The following is a 26960-nucleotide window of genomic DNA, read 5'->3' as shown; positions in this document are numbered from 1 at the left end:
TACAAGAGGTAGAAGATGTTTGATTTTAGTCAGCCGTTTTTTCTAGCCTGGTCCTAGATCTGTATGTGCTGTAAATGCATGTGCTGAAACTAAAGCAAATAGCTATAGACCAGGCTACCTTTCCACTGAAATATGCCTGTTCTTAGACATTTTCTTATCCAGGTTTATCTCATTGAGATACAATCTATTTTTCAACCAACACAGCAGCAGGGGGGAACAAAGTTTGAGAGAAATATCATACTGTAACAACTGACCGAAATAGACACACCATGAAAAATAATTGACATAGACACATACATTTCAATTACAGAAACATACAAGCATCGTAGATAAAAAAAAATCTAAAATAAATATATCATATGTACCACACCTTTTGAAAGTCGTCGAGGTGTACTGTGAGGCGAAGCATGCCACAGTGCCAGTACTGGCTCATCCCAACCTCTCTCTCTCTGGTCCATGGGATTGAGGTATGGAGGTCTGCCAGTGGAAGGTCAGGGAGATAAGGTGTTCAGCCAGGAAGATAGGGAGCTGCCGCAATTACCGCCACGTCGATGAAAAGGCCTTTAAATATCTGTCGTCCACCCCCTGAGATGCAAGCGGGGACACCTCCCCCTCCCCCCGCTCTCTGTTCCCGAGTGAAGGCCAGTACCAAACCTGGCTGGAACACACATCATGTACTGTAGATGCAAACTCACATCATTATAGGCGCTGAAACTATCTGCTCTCTCTCACTCAGTCACGCACACACACACACACACACGCGCGCAACCCTGAGTGAAGGTCAGCTCCAACCTGGAACCCTCACATACTTGTAGACACACTAGTCTTTAGCTCTTTCTCTCTCCCCGTTCCCGAGTGAAGGCCAGTGCCAACCCTGGAACACAGTGTAGATGCACACTGAAATGTAAACACATTGATACCCTTATCACTGTCTGTCTGTCACACACACGCACCAGTCTCACACCTTAATCTGTGATCCAAGGGGAGGAGATGCCTCAAGCGGTTTACTGGGTGAAATTTACATTTATACTGACATGGGAAAGCAGGTCTACCCCTGGAGCGTAACTAAAGCTAGGTTGGCGCTAGCCTCTCTGAAATAGGCAATTTCATGCAGATAGCAATTCCTGGGAGGCTGCAGTTTTGCAGCCACACTTTTCTGTCTTTGAGCTTCTTGTTTGAGGAAGATGTGCCACTCCCATTGCCTCAGCGAGTGGTTTTCTCTCCCCTCTCTTCTGTTTTCTCTGTCTGTAAGTGGATGTGACTTGTTGTAGGACAAATGCCGCATTGGCTCTTTTGCTCTTTTCTTGGTGTCTGCTTTGAATCTGTCAGATGAGATCGCATTATGTGACGTCCCAATTAGAATCTACATGTGCACGATGTTTTGATTTACCCTTGAATAAGGAGCTCTGTCTTCTGTCTCTCTAGCGCTGACTCACACACGTTTTCTCTGTTCTGTCACATTCTCTCTCCATATCTCTCTGTATCTCTCTCTCTCTCTTTCTGTGTGTTTCGCTGTCCCTTCGCTTTAAGCAAAAACTCTGATGAGAGAATGTCATTAAAACTTTCCCCCGTCAATATTTAATCCAAACTGCTTTTGAAGCATTTTTTCGTTGATGATAAATTTGGCATTCTAATGTAAATTGATGTAAAATGAGAAATATGCTCATTGGAGCATGGCCTAAGTCTTCCCTGTTTAGAATGAACACATTCCTCTAGCACCTCATTTGTTTTGCCAGCGCTCACATGCTTAGTGGGAGGCGTACATAGCATGAACTCTCCCTCTAATAATTTACTTATCTATTAAACATTCTCTGGGGTCTCCCCAACACCAACATCCTATGCTAATAAAAACAGTTAATAATTAGTTGTAAACCCATTCTAAGGGGCAATGGGAAAATCCAGATGGCAGCTAAATGTAAAAAGATGGGCTAATATCTGGAAATTCGCAAGGCATTTGGTTTAGTGTGGTGAGATGAGCATTGCTTTTGACACTAGGGATTTGGTGCATGTGACATACATGTACTGTAGAAGTCATAAGGGGTCAGAATTGGGCACAAACAGCAATGTAATGCTGCCCGATGGATATAAAGGGGTCTTAGCTAATGTAGTCAGATCAGCTGTTGAGTGTATTTTGCTTATAGGTTCCAGCAGAGCAAGGTACCATCCTTTCCAGCATAGAGACTCGAACACAGAGATGGCACTCAGCCCTGGAAGTGACCAATTGCACCATACATCAGGTGGCTGATGCAACTCCCATCGCTGTGACATTAAAAAAGGACATTAGTGGTGCATCACAGGCCCATTTCCTCTAGGAGAGAGAGAGATGGTCTGGGCTTGGATTAGACTGGCAGCAGGAGGTCAGAGCAACACTGGCAGAGGAGAGATAGTGTCAGTCTCCTGATGGAAAGGAATGTGTATGTGTGTGTGTGTGTGTGTGTGTGTGTGTGTGTGTGTGTGTGTGTGTGTGTGTGTGTGTGTGCCTGCATACGAGTAATGCTGTGCATGTGTGCGCGCAGTGGAGTTGTAGAGGATAGAGACGATAATATAAATCACTCCCTGAGGCTCGAAACACGTGATACTCATCTAACCCCCTCTGAATCTAAACTAGCATTTAACAGCCGCTAAACAGGATAAGAGTGGCAAGAGTCAAGGAGCTCTGGGCCTTAATGCTGCCATCCATCTTGACTCAATCCCCATGGCATGCAGTGAGGATCATAGCGACTGAGTTGGGTCTTTTCAAACACCTTGCTGATGCTCTAGTAGTACATCAGTGGTAGGTATTGAAATGGGTACAGCAATGGGAAGTACAGCATTGGGTACAGCAATGGGAGATACAGCAAGGATTACAGTAACGGCAGGTACAGAAATGGGTACAGCCATGGTAGGTATAGCAATGGGTACAGCCATGGTAGGTATAGCAATGGGTACAGCAATGGGAGGTATTGCAATGGAAGGTACTTATTTATGCAAGCGAACAGGACCAAAGCTATGTCAGAAAGCTAAATCATTGATTGCTTGGGCCAACAAGCAGGAAAATCAATCAACAACAGTCAACGTCACCAAACCCCTGATAAAGTCAAATCAAATGTATTTATAAAGCCCTTCGTACATCAGCTGATATCTCAAAGTGCTGTGCAGAAACCCAGCCTAAAACCCCAAACAGCAAGCAATGCAGGTGTTGAAGCAAGTTGGCTAGGAAAAACTCCCTAGAAAGGCCAAAACCTAGGAAGAAACCTAGAGAGGAACCAGGCTATGATGGGTGGCCAGTCCTCTTCTGGCTGTGCCGGGTGGAGATTATAACAGAACATGGCCAAGATGTTCAAATGTTCATAAATGACCAGCATGGTCAAATAATAGGTCTGGGACAGGTAACACGTCCGGTGAACAGGTAAGGATTCCATAGCCGCAGGCAGAACAGTTGAAACTGGAGCAGCAGCACGGCCAGGTGGACTGGGGACAGCAAGGAGTCATCATGCCAGGTAGTCCTGAGGCATGGTCCTAGGACTCAGGTCCTCCGAGAGAGAGAAAGAAAGAGAGAATTAGAGAGAGCATACTTAAATTCACACAGGACACCGGATAAGACAGAAGAAGTACTCCAGATATAACAAACTGACCCTAGCCCCTTGGCACATAAACTACTGCAGCATAAATACTGGAGGCTGAGACAGGAGGGGTCAGGAGACACTGTGGCCCCATCCGATGATACCCCCGGACAGGGCCAAACAGGAAGGATATAACCCCACCCACTTTGCCAAAGCACAGCCCCCACACCACTAGAGGGATATCTTCAACCACCAACTTACCATCCTGAGAAAAGGCTGAGTATAGCCCACAAAGATCTCCGCCACGGAACAACCCAAGGGGGGGCACCAACACAGACAGAAAGATCACATCAGTGACTCAACCCACTCAAGTGATGCACCCCTCCTAGGGACGGCATGAAAGAGCACCAGTAAGGCAGTGACTCCGCCCCTGTAATAGGGTTAGAGGCAGGGAATCCCAGTGGAGAGAGGGGAACCGGCCAGGCAGAGACAGCAAGGGCAGTTCGTTGCTCCAGAGCCTTTCCGTTCACATTCACACTCCTGGGCCAGACTACACTCAATAATATGACCGACTGAAGAGATGAGTCTTCGGTAAAGACTTAAAGGTTGAGACAGAGTTTGCGTCTCTCACATGGGTAGGCAGACCATTCAATTAAAAAATGGAGCAATACAGGAGAAAGCCCTGCCTCCAGCTGTTTGCTTAGAAATTCTAGGGACAATTAGGAGGCCTGCGTCTTGTGACCGTAGCGTACGTGTAGGTACAGTGCCTTGCGAAAGTATTCGGCCCCCTTGAACTTTGCGACCTTTTGCCACATTTCAGGCTTCAAACATAAAGATATAAAACTGTATTTTTTTGTGAAGAATCAACAACAAGTGGGACACAATCATGAAGTGGAACGACATTTATTGGATATTTCAAACTTTTTTAACAAATCAAAAACTGAAAAATTGGGCGTGCAAAATTATTCAGCCCCTTTACTTTCAGTGCAGCAAACTCTCTCCAGAAGTTCAGTGAGGATCTCTGAATGATCCAATGTTGACCTAAATGACTAATGATGATAAATACAATCCACCTGTGTGTAATCAAGTCTCCGTATAAATGCACCTGCACTGTGATAGTCTCAGAGGTCCGTTAAAAGCGCAGAGAGCATCATGAAGAACAAGGAACACACCAGGCAGGTCCGAGATACTGTTGTGAAGAAGTTTAAAGACGGATTTGGATACAAAAAGATTTCCCAAGCTTTAAACATCCCAAGGAGCACTGTGCAAGCGATAATATTGAAATGGAAGGAGTATCAGACCACTGCAAATCTACCAAGACCTGGACGTCCCTCTAAACTTTCAGCTCATACAAGGAGAAGACTGATCAGAGATGCAGCCAAGAGCTTCATGATCACTCTGGATGAACTGCAGAGATCTACAGCTGAGGTGGGAGACTCTGTCCATAGGACAACAATCAGTCGTATATTGCACAAATCTGGCCTTTATGGAAGAGTGGAAAGAAGAAAGCCATTTCTTAAAGATATCCATAAAAAGTGTCGTTTAAAATTTGCCACAAGCCACCTGGGAGACACACCAAACATGTGGAAGAAGGTGCTCTGGTCAGATGAAACGAAAATTGAACTTTTTGGCAACAATGCAAAACGTTATGTTTGGCGTAAAAGCAACACAGCTGAACACACCATCCCCACTGTCAAACATGGTGGTGGCAGCATCATGGTTTGGGCCTGCTTTTCTTCAGCAGGGACAGGGAAGATGGTTAAAATTGATGGGAAGATGGATGGAGCCAAATACAGGACCATTCTGGAAGAAAACCTGATGGAGTCTGCAAAAGACCTGAGACTGGGACGGAGATTTGTCTTCCAACAAGACAATGATCCAAAACATAAAGCAAAATCTACAATGGAATGGTTCAAAAATAAACATATCCAGGTGTTAGAATGGCCAAGTCAAAGTCCAGACCTGAATCCAATCGAGAATCTGTGGAAAGAACTGAAAACTGCTGGACACGAATGCTCTCCATCCAACCTCACTGAGTTCGAGCTGTTTTGCAAGGAGGAATGGGAAAAAAATTCAGTCTCTCGATGTGCAAAACTGATAGAGACATACCCCAAGCGACTTACAGCTGTAATCGCAGCAAAAGGTGGCGCTACAAAGTATTAACTTAAGGGGGCTGAATAATTTTGCACGCCCAATTTTTCAGTTTTTGATTTGTTAAAAAAGTTTGAAATATCCAATAAATGTCATCCACTTCATGATTGTGTCCCACTTGTTGTTGATTCTTCACAAAAAAATACAGTTTTATATCTTTATGTTTGAAGCCTGAAATGTGGCAAAAGGTCGCAAAGTTCAAGGGGGCCGAATACTTTCGCAAGGCACTGTATGTACGGCAGGACCAAATCAGAAAGATAGGTAGGAGCAAGCCCATGTAATGCTTTGTAGGTTAGCAGTAAAACCTTGAAATCAGCCCTTGCATTGACAGGAAGTCAGTGTAGGGAGGCTAGCACTGGAGTAATATGATCACATTTTTTGGTTATAGTCAGGATTCTAGCAGCCGTATTTAGCACTAACTGAAGTTTATTTAGTGCTTTATCCGGGTAGCCGGAAAGTAGAGCATTGCAGTAGTCTAACCTAGAAGTAACAAAAGCATGGATGAATTATTCTGCATCATTTTTGGACAGAAAGTTTCTGATTTTTGCAATGTTACGTAGATGGAAAGAAGCTGTCCTTGAAACAGTCTTGATATGTTCGTCAAAAGAGAGATCAGGGTCCAGAGTAACGCAGAGGTCCTTCACAGTTTTATTTGAGACGACTGTACAACCATTAAGATTCAACAGAAGATATCTTTGTTTCTTGGGACCTAGAACAAGCATCTCTGTTTTGTCCGAGTTTAAAAGTAGAAAGTTTGAAGCCATCCACTTCCTTATGTCTGAAACACAGGCTTCTAGCGAAGGCAATTTTGGGGCTTCACCATGTTTCATTGAAATGTACAGCTGTGTGTCATCCGCATAGCAGTGAAAGTTAACATTATGTTTTTGAATGACATCCCCAAGAGGTAAAATATATAGTGAAAACAATAGTGGTCCTAAAACGGAACCTTGAGGAACACCGAAATTTACAGTTGATTTGTCAGAAGACAAGCCATTCACAGAGACAAGCTGATATCTTTCTGACAGATAAGATCTAAACCAGGCCAGAACTTGTCCGTGTAGACCAATTTGGGTTTCCAATCTCTCCAAAAGAATGTGGTGATCGATGGTATCAAAAGCAGCACTAAGGTCTAGTTGCAGAGCCTCGGTCTGATGCCATTAAAATGTAATTTACCACCTTAACAAGTGCAGTCTCAGTGCTATGATGGGGTCTAAAACCAGACTGAAGCATTTCGTATACATTGTTTGTCTTCAGGAAGGCAGTGAGTTGCTGCGCAACAGCCTTTTCAAACATTTTTGAGAGGAATGGAAGATTCGATATAGGGCGATAGTTTTTTATATTTTCTGGGTCAAGGTTTGGCTTTTTCAAGAGAGGCTTTATTACTGCCACTTTTAATGAGTTCGGTACACATCCGGTGGATAGAGAGCCGTTTATTATGTTCAACATAGGAGGGCCAAGCACAGGAAGCAGCTCTTTCAGGTGTTTAGTTGGAATAGGGTCCAGTATGCAGCTTGAAGGTTTAGAGGCCATGATTATTTTCATCATTGTGTCAAGAGATATAGTACTAAAACACTTGAGTGTCTCTCTTGATCCTAGGTCCTGGCAGAGTTATGCAGACTCAGGACAACTGAGCTTTGAAGGAATCCGCAGATTTAAAGAGGAGTCATGATTTAAAGTCAGGAATCATGATCTTTTCCTCAAAGAAGTTCATGAATGTATTACTGCTGAAGTGAAAGCCATCCTCTCTTGGGGAATGCTGCTTTTTAGTTAGCTTTGCGACAGTATCAAAAATACATTTTGGATTGTACTTATTCTCCTCAATTAAGTTGGAAAAATAGGATGATCGAGCAGCAGTGAGGGCTCTTCGATACTGCACAGTACTGTCTTTCCAAGCTAGTCACAAGACTTCCAGTTTGGTGTGGCGCCATTTCCGTTCCAATTTTCTGGAAGCTTGCTTCAGAGCTCAGGTATTTTCTGTATACCAGGGAGCTAGTTTCTTATAATAAATGTTTTTAGTTTTTAGGGGTGCAACTGCATCTAGGGTATTGCGCAAGGTTAAATTGAGTTCCTCAGTTAGGTGGTTAACTGATCTTTTCTATTATCATAAAAAGTAGTTGTGATTCCTCTGATGTTTGCTAACCGTCAGTAAATACACCAATTCAACAGAGGTCTGTGGGGTTTTCTCAATCTTTATCTGTCTGCTTTGAAGGACAATGAAAACAAATTATTAGTGAAAAGGCTTTCTCCCCCTCTGTGCATTAATGTACAGTAAATGGCCTTGTTAATACTTCACCAGTGGTTTACTAGGTTGGCCCCATGCCAACCTTTCAAAAAAATGGAAGGACTCAAAGTGTGCCCTCTCCTCTGATGCTAATCTAGGCCATGTGGAGGCTGTGCAGTAGCAGGGCAGAGATGAAATAGAGCCGTAGGTAACAGGGCTCGCTAAGGAGTGGAATGACAGCAACTGGTTTAGGTTAGGGCTGTCAGATCATACACCTCCGCTAGAACCTCCAGTACCTGTCATCATCATCGCTATCCTTCTACCTGACCTTGAACTATGACATCAGCATAGACATGAACAGGTCTCTCTTGCAAAAGAGATGTTATCTCAATAGGAATAACCAATATAAATCAAGGTTAAAAAAAAAAAAAAACTGCGATGTTTGCGACAGCATCACTTTTTCACAATGCTGCCACAGCATCAAGGCTTGAATAGCATTTACATAATTGTGATAAGGGACGTAGAATTGATTACTGCTTACAGCGTTTAACTGTCATTTTCAAATGCTAAACAGATCAGGCATCCATATATTGAGTCCAGGACAGGTCCTTCGGGAATACCATTCTCTTCTTCTTCTTCGTGTTCTCCATTATCAGCGGCATCAATTTAGCTATCATTCAAAGAGAAAATGGCACCTATTTTATGGTCCTTTATATGAAACACATACAGTGCTGCTGTTGGAGTGGGGTGGGCCATGGGTCAAATATTGATCAGGAGGGGAGGGGGAAGGGCAGGAGGAGTGCGAATGAATGAGCAGGGGCCATGGTAAATGCTTCACCAGATCGATTAAAGAGATGTACATTTGCGCCATAGGAGCACACCAATAAATCCCCCATCCCAACTGGTCCCTATAGACCTTTTAATGGCTTTTTGAGGAGGAGCGGAAGTGAACCCTGGAACCCCAAATAACTTCTAGTGTGTTTGTAAACAACAGCTGTTCCATCACAGCTGTAAACCGCTAGCTAGCTAAGCTAGCTAACTTAGTACAGTTGTTTTACTATTCACGGGTGGGATGGTCCTCACGACCGGGGACAAATCAGTTTTTTTTATTTTTAAAGATGATAGATTTCCCAAAGAAGCATCGCAGCGTGCTATATTGCTTGCATGGATAGTAACGTTCGTTAGCAGCAGGAGGTGGTGGCGCCAGGATCATGTGTAACACACGGGTAAGTTGTTTATCAAGTTGACCATCTAATCTAGGTAACGTCAGCTGGCTAGCTAACTACAGTCGTGGCCAAAAGTTTTGAGAATAACACAAATATTAATTTCCACAAAGTTTGCTGCTTCAGTGTCTTTAGATATTTTTTGTCAGATGTTACTATGGAATACGGAAGTATAATTACAAGCATTTCATAAGTGTCAAAGGCTTTCATTGACAATTACATAAAGTTGATGCAAAGAGTCAATATTTGCAGTGTTGACCCTTCTTTTTCAAGACCTCTGCAATCCGCCCTGGCATACTGTCAATTCACTTCTGGGCCACATCCTGACTGATGACAGCCCATTCTTGAATAATCAATGCTTGGAGTTTGTCAGAATTTGTGGGGTTTTGTTTGTCCACCCGCCTCTTGAGGATTGACCACAAGTTCTTAATGGGATTTAAGGTCTGGGGGGTTTCCTGGCCATGGACCATGTTTTGTTCCCCAAGCCACTTTGTTGTCACTTTTGCCTTATGGCAAGGTGCTCCATCATGCTGGAAAAGGCATTGTTCATCACCAAACTGTTCCTGGATGGTTGGGAGAAGTTGCTCTCGGAGGATGGGTTGGTACCATTCTTTATTCATGGCTGTGTTCTTAGGCAAAATTGTGAGTGAGCCCACTCCCTTGGCTGAGAAGCAACCACACACATGAATGGTCTCAGGATGCTTTACTGTTGGCATGACACAGGACTGATGGTAGTGCTCACCTTGTCTTCTCCGGACAAGCTTTTTTCCAGATGTCCCAAACAATCGGAAAGGGAATTCATCAGAGAAAATGACTATACCCCAGTCCTCAGCAGTCCATCCCTGTACCTTTTGCAGAATATCAGTCTGACCCTGATGTTTTTCCTGGAGAGAAGTGCCTTCTTTGCTTCCCTTCATAACACCAGGCCATCCTCCAAAAGTCTTCGCCTCACTGTGCGTGCAGATGCACTCACACCTGCCTGCTGCCATTCCTGAGCAAGCTCTGTACTGGTGGTGCCCCGATCCCGCAGCTAAATCAACTTCAGGAGACGGTCCTGGCACTTGCTGGACTTTCTTGGGTGCCCTGAAGCTTTCTTCACAACAATTGAACCGCTCTCCTTGAAGTTCTTGATGATCAGATAAATGGTTGATTTATAGGGACAATCTTACTGGCAGCAATATCCTTGCCTGTGAAGCCCTTTTTGTGCAAAGCAATGATGACGGCACGTGTTTCCTTGCAGGTTTGACAGAGCAAGAACAATGATTCCAAGCACCACCCTCCTTTTGAAGCTTCCGGTCTGGTATTCGAACTCAATCAGCATGACAGAGTGATCTCCAGCCTTGTCCTCGTCAACACTCACACCTGTGTTAACGAGAGAATCACTGACATGATGTCAGCTGGTCCTTTTGTGGCAGGGCTGAAATGCAGTGGAAATGTTTTTGGGGGATTCAGTTCATTTGCATGGCAAAGAGGGACTTTGCAATTAATTGCAATTCATCTGATCACTCTTCATAACATTCTGGAGTATATGCAAATTGCCATCATACAAACTGAGGCAGCAGACTTTGTGAAAATTAATATTTGTGTCATTCTCAAAACTTTTGGCCACGACTGTACATATAAATAGGATAGACAGCCGTCCAATAATTGTTCTTTTAATGACACAAATATTAGCTTGATCTGCAAAAAACAACAATGTTAGCTACCTAGCTAGTAGCTAAGCTAGCTATCTAATGAACAGATTTCCAGACCCAAAGAGAGAACTATGGCAATACACAAATATAATTGCAATGAAATATCAAATGTCATAAAACTTAAGAATAATGAAGCAAGTCCTGGTCTAATTTATTTGTTTCCTAACCTCAGATACAGAGACCTGTGAAAGCTGCTAAACCCTGTCTGTGAATTAAGGTCCCAAAGAAAGTCCTGGAGAGACTCAAGGATATACAGTGCCTTGCGAAAGTATTCGGCCCCCTTGAACTTTGCGACCTTTTGCCACATTTCAGGCTTCAAACATAAAGATATAAAACTGTATTTTTTTGTGAAGAATCAACAACAAGTGGGACACAATCATGAAGTGGAACGACATTTATTGGATATTTCAAACTTTTTTAACAAATCAAAAACTGAAAAATTGGGCGTGCAAAATTATTCAGCCCCTTTACTTTCAGTGCAGCAAACTCTCTCCAGAAGATCAGTGAGGATCTCTGAATGATCCAATGTTGACCTAAATGACTAATGATGATAAATACAATCCACCTGTGTGTAATCAAGTCTCCGTATAAATGCACCTGCACTGTGATAGTCTCAGAGGTCCGTTAAAAGCGCAGAGAGCATCATGAAGAACAAGGAACACACCAGGCAGGTCCGAGATACTGTTGTGAAGAAGTTTAAAGCCGGATTTGGATACAAAAATATTTCCCAAGCTTTAAACATCCCAAGGAGCACTGTGCAAGCGATAATATTGAAATGGAAGGAGTATCAGACCACTGCAAATCTACCAAGACCTGGCCGTCCCTCTAAACTTTCAGCTCATACAAGGAGAAGACTGATCAGAGATGCAGCCAAGAGGCCCATGATCACTCTGGATGAACTGCAGAGATCTACAGCTGAGGTGGTAGACTCTGTCCATAGGACAACAATCAGTCGTATATTGCACAAATCTGGCCTTTATGGAAGAGTGGCAAGAAGAAAGCCATTTCTTAAAGATATCCATAAAAAGTGTCGTTTAAAGTTTGCCACAAGCCACCTGGGAGACACACCAAACATGTGGAAGAAGGTGCTCTGGTCAGATGAAACCAAAATTTAACTTTTTGGCAACAATGCAAAACGTTATGTTTGGCGTAAAAGCAACACAGCTGAACACACCATCCCCACTGTCAAACATGGTGGTGGCAGCATCATGGTTTGGGCCTGCTTTTCTTCAGCAGGGACAGGGAAGATGGTTAAAATTGATGGGAAGATGGATGGAGCCAAATACAGGACCATTCTGGAAGAAAACCTGATGGAGTCTGCAAAAGACCTGAGACTGGGATGGAGATTTGTCTTCCAACAAGACAATGATCCAAAACTTAAAGCAAAATCTACAATGGAATGGTTCAAAAATAAACATATCCAGGTGTTAGAATGGCCAAGTCAAAGTCCAGACCTGAATCCAATCGAGAATCTGTGGAAAGAACTGAAAACTGCTGTTCACAAATGCTCTCCATCCAACCTCACTGAGCTCGAGCTGTTTTGCAAGGAGGAATGGGAAAAAATGTCAGTCTCTCGATGTGCAAAACTGATAGAGACATACCCCAAGCGACTTACAGCTGTAATCGCAGCAAAAGGTGGCGCTACAAAGTATTAACTTAAGGGGGCTGAATAATTTTGCACGCTCAATTTTTCAGTTTTTGATTTGTTAAAAAAGTTTGAAATATCCAATAAATGTCGTTCCACTTCATGATTGTGTCCCACTTGTTGTTGATTCTTCACAAAAAAATACAGTTTTATATCTTTATGTTTGAAGCCTGAAATGTGGCAAAAGGTCGCAAAGTTCAAGGGGGCCTAATACTTTCGCAAGGCACTGTATCTCTCCAATGGGTTATAGGTAGCCTGTATGCTATTGTTTAACTTTTAGAATTGGTTGTAGGACTACAAAAATACTGTTTAAAGTAACAATGCATATACCTAGAACATGCATGCTCAACTTTGCTCACAGAACTACTGGCTGTGCAGGTTTCTGTTCCGGCCCATTCCTGACATTCTGCTTATTATTTGTATTAGACACTATTTATTTAACTATTCAATCATCTCTTGTATGACATGAAAAAAAGTGTTGATTCTTTTAATTATGTATAGTGTCTTTTTTGGTCATTGAACATTCCCTGTATGTCTGTTTTATTTGTTTGTCACTCACTCTCATATCAAATCAAATCAAATCAAATTGTGTTGGTCACATACACATATTTAGCAGATGTTATTGCGGGTGTAGTGAAATGCTCCAACAGTGCAGTAATATTGTCTTATGATATTGCACAGTTTTGCAGCTGAAGCTGATGTCCTTGATTATTGGTGTGAATCTAACAATCCCTGTATGGCTGATGTAGAATGAAACCCCTATCCACAACAGCACTTCATACCCACAAAGCAGCATCCATTATCCAACCAAAACTATTATCTTGGTTGGGCTAAGATAACAGTACTTTAGGTCTCAGGGCGGGTGACATCACCACAAGATGGCTACTAGGGCTTTGTCTCAATTTGTCTTTCTGGAATTGCTCGCATCCTAGCTCCTCACTTGTATTGTATCGCAACTGTATTGGAGGAGAAGGTACAAGGTCCCTCCCCTCTGACCTTCTCCAATGGGTTATGGGTTTTGAAAAGGAGGCGATGAGAGGAATCGAGGAAGAATTAAGAGCACTCACCTGTCAACTAGCTCCCATGAGCTACACACTCACCCCTCTGCTACACTCACTGACCTTCTCTGCAGACTGTGAACTCAGTCACTCTAGCACCCACATAACTAATTTGGTGGGTATTTAATTCTGCTACATTGACTCAAATCATACAGTCGTCGGCTGAGTTATACAATCAGTGAGGTAGGAGGTGAAAGGGGTGTGACAGTAGCAGAATTTGCTACAGGTGAGTTATAGTACCCAATGTGATGTGATGTCATCCCCCTAAAACTTGAAGTAGTGTCTCCTCCTGTCTATCATTAAAATCTATATTTTTACTACTGTAAGCATCTCCGGTGCGGGAGGATCTCCTCCTGCAGAGCCTTTACTGTGGACACTCTCTAGGGTATTTTTATTTTTCCTCCATTATCCATGCTCTACCCTTTTGGTTCCAATGCTTACAGTGGATGAGAGATTATTTATGGCATCCATGCCCAATGTAGACAAATGATGGGATTAGTATTGGCCTCCGTGGGCATGTCCAATGCACTTGTACATATGGTTTGTCATGTATATACTGAAACAGGATTAGCAAATCATCACACATTGTTTGCATTTTGTTGAGGTATTTTCTCCATTTGAAAGTATACTATTAGAAAATTAGGAAAAGCACTCACACATCTGAGATAACTTGTGTGTTGGAATCCTTTGCTAATAACTTGAAATAAAAGAAAAGGCCGATACTGGCACTTTTTCTTTTTCATTATACAATTAACGAGGATAACCATGTTGAAGGATACCATGCGAGCCCTACCCTTATACAGACTTTAAGGATGACATGCACAGGAAACTATCATGACTCAGGATATGACCCAGATGCAGACACAGGAGGTGGATAGTACAGTTCTCAGATTATTATTTATAAACACGGGGCAGGCAAAGGGCAGGTCGAGGACAGGCAGGGGTTCGTGATCAGGTCAGAGTAAGGCAGGTACAGGACGGCAGGCAGGTTCGGGGTCAAGGCAGGCAGAGGTTCGTAATTAGGTCAGAGGACGGCAGGCTCGGGGTCAGGGCAGGCAGAATAGTCAGAACAGGGAAAACTAGGAAACAGAACTTGAGAAAAAGGAAGATGGGAAAGCACGCTGGTAAGACCTGACAAGACAAGATGAACTGGCACCTGGTGTCCTACCTGGGTGTATACCTGGTTGACCGGGGTGCCGGCGGTGGAACTCAGCGATGAGGGCTGGGTCCAGGATGTCCATAGTGGGGAGAGGGGGAAAGGGCCGATAAATGGGGGTGATAGTTTGCAGGACTCTATCCGTAAGGGCAGATCCCGAGTGGACAGCCATATCCTCTGCCCAAGCGGGGAGCAGGGGTCCGGTGGCAGTCCGCCTGTCATTGGTACCTGGAAGTGGTCTTGAGAAGAGCGGCCCGGGCTCTCTTCCAGGTATGGCGACAGCTATGGACGAACACCTGGGCAGAAGGCATATTCCACCCACACAAGTTGCTGGCTCCATGTGGTGGGATTAGTGGAGACAAGGCAGCAAAGAGTTGTCTCCAGGTCCTGATTGGCTCGCTCCGACTGGCCATTGGACTGGGGATGAAAACCAGAGGACAGGATAGCCGACGACCCATTAAGGATGCAGAACGCCTTCCAGAACTGGGACGAGAACTGGGGACCGCGATCGGAGACCAGATCAAACGGCAGTCCATGGATCCGGAAGACGTGCTGCACCATAAGCTAGGCCATCTCTTTAGCTGAGGGCAATTTAGGAAGGGGAATAAAATGGGCGGCTTTGGAAAACCGGTCTATCGCCGTAAAGATGGTGGTGTTGCCATCATCCTACATTCATCAGTTACATTTAGTTTAGTTAAATTGTTGGCTGCCGTAAGGGAAATCCATCTATCTATCTGGCTAACAAGGTAAGCTGATCGCTCTCTACCTTCACGTAATGCAAGCTCTGTGGTTATTCGCTATGCTAAGTTAACCAAATGTAGCTAACTCCAGCACCTGAGCAAACGGGAAATAAATGTTGTCTGATGATTTTGTTTAGTGGGTCTGGTATTAATAATTCAATTTGTGTGTATAACTTGTTTGTTCAGTTTTTTGGTTGGAAATATAAACTTACCATTTTGTGCTAGCTAGACAACTAACTAGCTAACTAGCAATTATGGCATGCTGCAGCGCCAGATCTGACTGCCTACGGAATCTGACTGACAGTCGTGCTGATCTGCATCACGGACATTTTGGAAGTTGATTCGCTGCTTCTCTCCCATAACTCCGCCCCATAGTTACTGTTGCTATGATGAATCCGTGCGCGAGAAGGTGTCGCGGGAGAAGGGTCAGATCGGGCAAGGTGCTGCCAGCTAGCTGATGGCTAGTACACCTAGCTAAGTTAGATAACTAGCTCGCTGGATATGGCGAGAGGCAACAGTGTGCTCTGCTAACTAGCTAGCAACCCGTTTTTTACTGTATAAATTAGCTTGATTTGGTTTGTATTTATTTTACTTTTCCATTTTGAATAAAGAAGACTCAGTGGCTACTGGCTAGCTAGCTAGCCCACACTGGCACTGGCTCCTAGCCTAGCTAGCTACATTAACAACAAAGAAGACATCAACGAACACTCCTAGGTAAGTGCCTTTTTTTGTCTTGTAATTTCACATTTGGGAGGTGCATTGAAACAATCAGCTAGTTAACTAGATACCATGGTTATATATATATTTTTTATCACAGCCAGCTAGTAAGTTATGATGCACGGAAGTTAGGTACAATAATATGTTAATTGTGTAGATAATCCTCTAAGAAATCCAGTGGTCCAAACCTCCGTCTCTGTTCAAAATGTATTGGAGTTTTTAGCCTTGTATGATGGTCAAAATTAAGGCGACTAAATCAATGGAGGCCAGAGAGAAAATGTGGCCATAAATCAGGAAAATAGCATCATGTCTGCTAGGCTGGATGCTGTGTGCGAGAATTAAGGCTACAGGACAGGTTTACCTGTTGAACTCGTCATCTTCCTTTTCAAATCCATGTGACATAAAACAGTATATAAGTAGATATCGATTTTGAGACATGACATGTAACGTTAGTATTTTCATATTTTAGTATATGCTGTTCATATTAATGGGGAGTTCCTGTAAAAATGACATTTTTCTACGGAGCATACTCCCAAATGTTTTCTTTTCAAAGCCTTTTACATTAATTCAGCTTGTGTCATGCTAATCTTGCTAGTTGCGACCCACAGAAATAACTTGGATGGCACGACCACAAATGTAAAATCCTCAAAAGTTTTGGCGATAAAGCTGCTCTGTCAACAGAGCTCGGTGCTTAATTATCTGATGTACAGTATTCGGTTATGACATACGACGTTTTTGATGTAATGTTAATGATATGTTATAGAAATACCCCACTAAGATTCAGAAGATTCATATTTGTCTTGGTAAAATGTATTTTATGTCATCACCAAAGCATGTCATCACCAAAGCACGTTTTCATCTACTGTGGGCAGAGTGGGCTCACACCCTACTAGAGGGGATAACTATGGTAAGGGAATTGTTTGAAATGTTTATTCCCCCCATGTTCAATGAGCAGATGTAGGAGCTCATCCTCATGAAGTTAATCTACAGTATAACAGGTGATGCACTGTAGGTATCCCATATTAGCAGTGGTGTAAAGTACTTAGGTAAAATAATTTCAAGTACTACTTAAGTAGTTTTTTGTGTCTATCTTTACTATTTATATTTTTTTACTACTTTAACTTTACTACATTCCTAAAGAAAAGTATGTACTTTTTACTCCATACATTTTCCCTGACACCCAAAAGTACTTGTTACATTTTGAATGCTTAGCAGGACAGGGAAATGGGCCAATTAACAGATTTATCAAGATAATAGGTGGTCATCACTACTGACTCTGATCTAGCAGGCTCACTGAACACAAATGCATCTTTTGTAAATTATGTTGGAGTGTGCCCCTGGCCATTTGTACATTTTTTAAACAAAAAATGGTGCTGTCTGTCTGCTTTGCTTAATATAACACATTTGAAATTATGTATACTTTTACTTTTGATACTAAAGTATATTTTAGCAATTACATTTACTTTTGATACTTAAGTATATTTAAAATCAAATACTTTTAGACTTTTACTCAAGTGGTATTTTACTGGATGACTTTCACTTTTACTTGAGGAACTTTCTATTAAGGTATCTACACTTTTTCTCAAATATGACAATTGGGTACTTGTTCCACCACTGCATATTAGGTACTACTGATCAGATGGATAGATAGGTGGAGGGATTGCAAGCATACAGGTAGATACTGTACTGTATCTAACTCTATGTTTCCAAGTCAATGCAAGTCATTACTTGGCACTGATTATGCAACCCACAGTGTGTCACACACTGTGAACAGACCTTGTTTGAAGTACCCTTTCTCCTCATAAGCGGTACTCAAATGAGTTGGACTTAAAAGTCATATTGCTGAGTAGCGTCCCGATTCTCTTCCTTCTGCCAAAGTGTATACTTGTATACTTTTTTTGCATGGATTTTCCATGGAAATGCCCTTCTTTCCATGCTTACACCAACCCTATGCTTTTAAATTCATGATGAGAAGTGCACACCTAGGGAGAAGGGTGGAGAATTGAGACGTACTTTAGCCCTTGTGTGCTCTCTCAACCACCTCTACGCTCAGTACTATACTAAAGGCTACAGCAATATTACAAGATAAGGGCTGTCTACGGCATTAAATAAAATTTAATTATACTCATATCATAGTCCCATCCTCCCCCACTGAGTTCTTCTGTGACATTTTGTTTGTTGCAAGTCAAGCTTTTGTTGTCCCCCACAATGAAATCAGAGGGGGGAATGTGGATCTGTCTCCGTCTGTTCATATGTTCGTCACACGCAATATCTCAGACAGCACTGTCCCGATTTAATGATGCGTCTTGCCATAGCTATCCGGAATTTACAAAATTACACAAATTGACCCAAGGCGGGAACTGTAGTAATTAACTGAAATTTGTTAGTCACACGCAAAATCTCAATTGGTGGAAGGGAGGCTGCATTATTCGTGGCTGACTGCATGTTTACTGTTGCCTTCTTTCCGTACCACTAAATATCGTCAATTGTCAACAGTTAGGACAGTACCAGAGACTCTGAAAAGTGGCTGATCTATGATAAGGACTGGAATTAGTTTGATTCAGTCTCATTTTCCTATTGCTATATTTGAAGGCTACAAAAGTTATTTTTGGAAGAAAAAACTTTTCTATAGAAGTTAATTTGCTCCAGACCTGACAAGTGTGCCTTTCCAACTAATCTATTTTGTGTTCAAACCATCAGGAAACTCTGAGAAGGTAGTGGTTCCGCTGAACAATGGCATTACTGTGTGTGGACAACCCCAATAGCTCCTCCAGCAGATGCTGCCCCCTCCTGTCTTCCAGATGCTGCTGACCAAGCTGCCCACCATCAAACAGGTGAGGATGCTCTCCCATAGGAAGCAAGGGCTTGAGTGGCAATAAAATGGCCATTCCTTACCCCACCAGTCCATTCTTTTTAAGCCCATGAGGGTGATTGCTTACTTTGACTTGGGGGTAAAGGGTAGGCTTGTGTCGTGATTATACACCCTTCTCCCAAAGTGTGCACTGTCATGGATTTGACAACAATGGAAACTCCTTCTCTAGCCAATGATTACACCAATCCAATGTTTATAAATCTATGGTGGGGGAGAAGGGTGGGGAATCGGGATGCAGATAGTCTCATTCCCTCACTTAATTTGCCTTTGACCACCTTAGTGCATTAGAATTACTTCTTCTGGAAGAGCTGTGACAATGGTGTTAAGTCTAGTTCACTGTTCCTCATTCTTTGTCTAATGTGTGTTTTCATGCCTACCTGTGCTGTAACTACTCAATAAGATCATACTTGGGCAAATTTAGTGAATTAATGGTTGGACCGTACAGTGAACAATAAAAATAAAAAAGAAGTAGGGTATTTCAATTGTGGCTAGTGCAATTGCCTGAGTTGTACATTGGTAATCTGTTAATTTCTGTTCCTTTTTCACAGGTGGTTCCTGGCTGATGATCTGTCTCCATAGCTGAGAGAAACCGAGGAGGAATATCACTTTGTCTCCAATACTACAGTCGTGGCCAAACGTTTTGAGAATGACACAAAAAGTTTGCTTCTTCAATGTCTTTAGATATTTTTGTCAGATGTTACTATGGAATACTGAAGTATAATTACTAGCATTTTATAAGTGTCAAAGGCTTTTATTGACAATTACATGAAGTTGATGCAAAGAGTCAATATTTGCAGTGTTGACTCTTCTTTTTCAAGACCTCTGCAATCCGCCCTGGTATGCTGTCAATTAACTTCTGGGCCACATCCTGACTGATGGCAGCCCATTCTTGCATAATCAATGCTTGGAGTATGTCAGAATTTGTGGGTTTTTGTTTGTCCACCCGCCTCTTGAGGATTCACCACAAGTTCTCAATGGGATTAAGGTCTGGGGAGTTTCCTGGCCGTGTACCCAAAATATTGATGTTTTGTTCCCTGAGCCACTTTGTTATCACTTTTGCCTTATGGCAAGGTGCTCCATCATGCTGGAAAAGGCATTGTTCGTCACCAAACTGTTCCTGGATGGTTGGGAGAAGTTGCTCTCGGAGGATGGGTTGGTACCATTCTTTATTCATGGCTGTGTTCTTAGGCAAAATTGTGAGTGAAACCACTCCCTTGGCTGAGAAGCAACCCCACACATGAATGGTCTCAGGATGCTTTACTGTTGGCATGACACAGGACAGGTGGTAGTGCTCACCTTGTCTTCTCCGGACAAGCTTTTTCCAGATGCCCCAAACAATCAGAAAGGTGATTCATCAGAGAAAATTACTTTACCCCAGTCCTCAGCAGTCCAATCCCTATACCTTTTGCAGAATATCAGTCTGTCCCTGATGTTTTCCCGGAGAGAAGTGCCTTCTTTGCTACCCTTCTTGACACCAGGCCATCCTCCAAAAGTCTTTGCCTCACTGTGCATGCAGATGAACTCACACCTGCCTGCTGCCATTCCTGAGCAAGCTCTGTACTGGTGGTGCCCCGATCCCGCAGCTGAATCAACTATAGGAGACGGTCCTGGCGTTTGCTGGACTTTCTTGGGCGCCCTGAAGCCTTCTTCACAACAATTGAACCGCTCTCCTTGAAGTTCTTGATGTTCCAATAAATGGTTGATTTAGGTGCAATCTTACTGGCAGCAATATCCTTGCCTGTGAAGCCCTTTTTGTGCAAAGCAATGATGACGGCACGTGTTTCCTTGCAGGTAACCAAGGTTGACAGATGAACAACAATGATTCCAAGCACCACCCTCCTTTTGAAGCTTCCAGTCTGTTATTCGAACTCAATCAGCATGACAGAATGATCTCCAGCCTCGTCAACACTCACACCTGTGATAACGAGAGAATCACTGGCATGATGTCAGCTGGTCCTTTTGTGGCAGGGCTGAAATGTAGTGTAAATGTTTTTGGGGGATTCAGTTCATTTGCTTGGCAAAGAGAGACTTTGCAATTCATCTGATCACTCTTCATAACATTCTGGAGTATATGCAAATTGCCATCATACAAACTGAAGCAGCAGACTTTGTGAAAATGTATATTTGTGTCATTCTCAAAAATGTTGGCCATAACTGTACTACTAATGTTTGTAACAGCACTGATGAGGAAGAAGAGGATGGATTTATCCATTTTTTTTTGTTTGTTTGTTTTTGGTAAATATATATATCCATACACACATGCATATATAAATACATACACATACCTATATAGACATACATACTTTTTTAAGGAATATACCTTTATTATTATTCCCCGCAAACCCTTCCGCCGATCCCCCAATTGGAGTAAACTAATAACCACTTCTGCTTCTACCTTCAATCCATACATCTTATGCACACTCTACAGACACAGTCTACTTTACAATAGTTCTCTCTTGTTTGTTCTTAGTCCTTCCTCTATTTCTGATGTCCATCCAGTTTGATTTCTATTTGTAACTATGCTATTTCACAAAAGCTCCAAACCTATATACATTCTACAGATCCCTTATTCCCTACATTGTTTATCTTGTTATTAGTCCCACCCTTCAGCTCCACTCAACCCCTCCCATCTGTCTATCAACATCATCCATTTCGGATTTCTACTTGCCATATATTTTTCAACTGTGCTGTGATGCTTCACAAAAGAACTGAACCTTCCTATTCTCATAGCTTCTACAGATTGTAAATTAAAAAAAACATTTTTGCTAAAATAATTATTATATTATTGATTGATTGACCATGGCTTTTCAAATCACCCAGTATTGCTATCTGTAGTGTTAGTTCTAGGCAAATGTTGCAATTCTTCAGCCATTCCTGGACCTGTGACCAAAAATGAGCTACATATGGACAATACCAAAATAAATGATCTAATGACTCTAATGAATCTGCAGAGCTGGGAAGATTGTATCCCCCATATATATAACATTACATTAGTTGCAAGAATTTTGTATAGTAATTTATATTGAAAATGTTGAATCCGGCGTTGTTTTGCGTATCAATTCATAAACCATGTGCCATGGAATGGGTACATCGAAAATCTCTGCCCAACTATTTTGCAATTTATATGGCACAGCTGTCAATTTTTTGGTCCTTAAATGAAATTGGTATATGTTTTTATTAATCACACTTTTCTTTAACCATTTATGTTCTTTAATACAGGGCCGACATACAAGTTCCTTACTTTTTTCCCCTTCTACTTGCCTCTTCCATTTTTGTGGTAATGCTGCAATTAATTGGTTGTAATTTTGGGTAGAGCAGACATTTCCATATGTCTGTGTTAGCTGCACGTGTGACATAACTCCACCAGTCCTATTTATGATATCATTCACTAAATGTATACCTTTTTTTTTTTTTTCTTTGATAAATACATTTTTTTTAATCAATTAGTATATTTGAGTTAAACCACAATATTTGTTGTACTATTTGTTCCGTCCTTTCAGGTGGATCAAACTGAAATTGCAACCAACTTTCTAAGGCTTGTTTAAAAAATAAAGATATTTTGGAGATTATTTCCTTTTCAAACAACTGAAAGTGAGCAGGTGTAATCTGAATAAAGGGGAAAAGGCCCTTCCTGAATATAGGATGAGACATTCATACCAATTGACTAGAGAACCAGTTTGGATTTAAGTATAACTTTTGTATGACTGATGCCTTTAGTGAGAGGTCTAATGCTTTAATATTTAATCATTTCTGCCCACTGAATTCATATTCGTTATTTAAATAGGCCCTTTTGCCGTTCCAAATAAAATTGAATATTTTTTGCTCATATAATTTAAAAAGCAGGTCACTAGGTGTAGGCAAAACCATAAGCAAATAGGTAAACTGTGATATAACTAAGGAGTTAATCAGGGTGATTTTTCCACAAATAGACAGGTATTTTCCTTTCCATGGTATCTTATCTATTTTTGCTAACTTTCTATAAAAATGTATTGGCGTGAGATCATTTCTTTCGTTTGGGATTTGTATACCGAGTATGTCTACATCTCCGTCAGACCATTTAACTGGTCAACTACATGGTAATGTAAAATGTGCATTTTTTTGTGATCCAATACGTAATATGGTACATTTATCATAATTTGGTTTTAATCCAGAGAGCATAGCAAAAGTATCTAGATCCTCTATGAGGCCGTGGAGAGACTCCAATTGTGGTTTTAAAAGAAAACATGAATCATCAGCGTACAATGACACCTTAGTTTTTAGGCCACGGATTTCTAATCCCTTAATATTATTGTTGGATCTAATCTTTGCAGCTAACATTTCGATGGCAATAATAAACAGATATGCCGATAGTGGACAACCTTGTTTTACTCCTCTAGATAGTTTAAAGCTTTCTGAGATGTAGCCATTATTTATTATTTTACACCTAGGGTTACTATACATAACCTTAACCCATTTTATAAGAGATTCCCCAAAATTGAAATATTCTAGGCATTTATATATAAACTCCAGTCGTACTTTATCAAAAGCCTTTTCAAAATCAGCTATGAAAACCAGGCCTGGTGCCCGATATTTCATAGTGTTCTATTGTTTCCAGTACTTGTCTTATATTATCTCCAATGTTTCGTCCATGTAAAAAATCTGTCTGATTAGGATGAATAATATCTGACAATACTTTTTTAATTCTATGCACCAAGCATTTTGCTAGGATTTTTGCATCACAACACTGAAGTGTAAGAGGTCTCCAATTTTTTTAATGGACTGGATCTTTATATATACCACTTGGGTCCTGTTTCAGTAATAATGATATCAGACCTTCTTGTTGCGTGTCTGATAATCTACCATTTATATAGGAGTGATTAAGACAAGCCAACAATGGTCCTTTGAGTATATCAAAAAAGTTTTGTATACTTCCACTGGTATGCCATCCAGCCCTGGAGTTTTCCCATCCTTAAAGGCCCCAATTGCCTCAAGCAGTTCCTCCTCTGTAATTTGGCCTTCACATGAGTCTTTCTGTACAGATATTAATTTTACATTATTATTAGGAAAGAAATCCATACAATTAGTTTCAGTTAGTGGAGATGGAGGAGTCTGAAATGAAAACATATTCCCAAAGTACTTTACTTCCTCCTTCAAAATATCATCCGGTGAATCATGCGTGACTCCATCATTTGTAACAAGTTTTAATACATTTTTTTTGGTAGCATTTCTATATTGAAGATTGAAAAAGAATTTGGTGCATTTTTTCCCCATATTCCATCCAGTTCGCTTTATTTTTATAATATATTACACTAGATCTTTCTTGAATAAGTTCCTCCATTTCTTTTTGTTTTTCCTCTAACTTATTCTGTGTCTCTATAGTACCTTTTTTATTGCTATCTAACTGTACTGTTGGATTTATCCATTGTTGCTAAACTGTGTTCAGTCAAATTTATAGTGCCACTTTGTTACCAGAAACAATTGTATGTATTTATTTAACCTTTATTTAACTAGGCAAGTCAGTTAAGAACAAATTCTTATTTACAATGACAGCCTACCAAATGCCTCCTGCGGGGACGGAGGTTGGGATTAAAAATAAAAAATACATGAAATAAAAATATAGGACAAAACACACATCACGACAAGTGAGACAACACAACACTACATAATGAGAGACCTAAGACAACAACATAGCATGGCAGCAACACATGACAACACAGCATGGTAGCAACACAACATGACAACAACATGGCAGCAGAAAATGGTAGCAACACATGACAACAACATGGTAGCAGCACAGTGTACAAACATTATTGGGCACAGACAACAGCACAAAGGGCAAGAAAGTAGAGACAACAATACATCTACGATGTTCAATAAGGTATTCTGCAAATAGAATTACAATACAAAAATGTTCTTATTCAGTGAAGTTCTGCACATCGTATGTTGGAAACCATTACAAGAAAACCTAGTTGTTTCTTGAACACTAGTGATTTTAAGGACAAGAATAACTGTTACCTGTAGGACCATGTCTCTATCACAGGTCACTAATAACCTCATTTTAAGTTGTGCAAACTAAGTGGTATAACATGGGCATGACAAATCAATCAACTAATTAAACAGTGTTATTGGCTATTATGTCAATCAATCTCCAGTCGACATTCTCAAGGAAAAGGTCAATATTCACTATAGCTATACCGATGACTAGCAGCTTTGCCAGTATTAAGTCAAGAAACAGCTTTACTGTTTCAGAAAATATGGTGCCACAGTGCTGGAGAGGCAGAGCAGGCAGGTGGGCCTCCTATCTCCTGATAACCTGAGGATGCACACTGGCCGAGATGACAACCAGCAGTATTTGTAAAGGCTCTCTCACCAAGGACTGTAAAGGCCAAAGGGGTCCTTCTCCCACAGTCACTGTTCCAAAATGTGTTCGACCAGAATGTTTGCAGTAGGTTATGTCCATCTACTTAAAATGGTGGCAATTACACACAACTTGCTACTTTCCATATATGCATAGCCATTGATGTGTTTTAAAAGGTTGTAAATGGCTTTGGTTATGTTGCATTGAAGCTATCTCGCTAAATGACCACACAAGTTGCTAGCTAGCTTATTAGCCTGGTAGCTAACAGAGCAAGATACTGAAGCTATTAGTTCAGAGGATACAATCAACTACTATTTTATACAGTAACAAACAAGTTGATACTGCAGCTAGTAAGCTAGCTACATGAATTAGCAGCTAGACTGTTAGCTAACGTTCATTTGCAGCATCTCTCACAACCTGTCTCTCCTTTTCCAGCAAACTGCTCGCACGCGTTGACTGGTCATAGCAACATTAACAGCTTCCAAAATGTTTGTGAGGCAAATCGGCGCGACCTTCAGTCAGATTCAGCGTGGCAGTCAGATCTATCACTGACACGGGATGTTTACTGGGGAACCTCTTTCCCGTGCATATAGAACGTGTTATTGTTTTGACACTTGAAAAGATCAATAGGGGTCTGGACTTATGAATGTGGCCAAGACACTGAGGGGTGCCTAACAGCATGCCAAACAGCTGCTCTGGATCTAGGGTGGCCTAAAAGTGAAAGAAATGGGATGCGACTAAGTACAGATGAACCCAGTGCTTGACTTGGCAGGAGCTAAGAACCAGGATCTCAAATGTTCTACTGCTTGTTCCTCTTATAGAATATTAGCTCAAAAGTATTGTGGAGATCCTGCGCCAAAATATAAAACTGTACCCACACCTATTTCTGTCCAAGTCAAGCACTGGCTGAACCTATTCAGTGTTTGAGGATAAGAGCCTTCATCATTTGAAGAATCACGCCCATTTCATTTAGCACAAGTATTGGCAAATCCAAATCTATAAAATTATTGTAAAATATTTTTCTCAATTGACTTTCCTTTCCTACTGGTTGGAAATGTGTATCTTCCCCTCCCCATTCTGCTCTCACATAAAGAATCTGCATGTTGTTCAAGGCAGAGCATAATTCACTGACGCACTCTCAGACTGTGGGCAGGCATGATGAATGCCCCCCTGGGCTGCTAAGGAAGTTAGTTTGTCATTGTTGCCAGTTAGTTCATCATCAGAGTGATGAACAGTTGTATTTGGTGCAGCCAAAGGTTTAGAGGGAAATAATTAATATATGGTAACAGGAGGCTGTAAATATAAAGCACTTTTATCTCGCTCCAAGTCTTCATTCTCTAGATCTGTTCAATTCAACCTGGCAAACAGTCAACCTGGTAAACAGTCAACCTGGCAAACAGTCGTTAAGGAGCATAAGGTAAATACAAATGAAAGAGCACACCATTAGACACAACAGCAGCGTGAAGGTAATGTTTATGGTAGCTTCGCTTTCTGTTGATCTGCTACTCTGAAACAGTGATAGGGAGAGTTAAAAAGTACTACATTTTTTTCTTGATATTCATTGGCTGCCTAACTCAAATGATTACCTTCATCTGGTTAACAAA

General features: G+C 41.5%; 1 protein-coding gene across 2 annotated transcripts in view; it reads left to right on the top strand.

Annotated features, from left to right (window-relative positions):
* Nucleotides 1-26960, top strand: part of LOC139410176 (adhesion G protein-coupled receptor A3-like) — a 278756-nt gene that overhangs the window by 177342 nt on the left and 74454 nt on the right. The window lies entirely within an intron of this gene.

This window comes from Oncorhynchus clarkii, chromosome 1 (assembly GCF_045791955.1).
Source record: "Oncorhynchus clarkii lewisi isolate Uvic-CL-2024 chromosome 1, UVic_Ocla_1.0, whole genome shotgun sequence".
Classification (NCBI taxonomy): domain Eukaryota; kingdom Metazoa; phylum Chordata; class Actinopteri; order Salmoniformes; family Salmonidae; genus Oncorhynchus; species Oncorhynchus clarkii.
The sequence above is the reverse complement of the archived record's forward strand: the minus strand, read 5'-3'. Positions and strand labels throughout refer to the sequence as shown.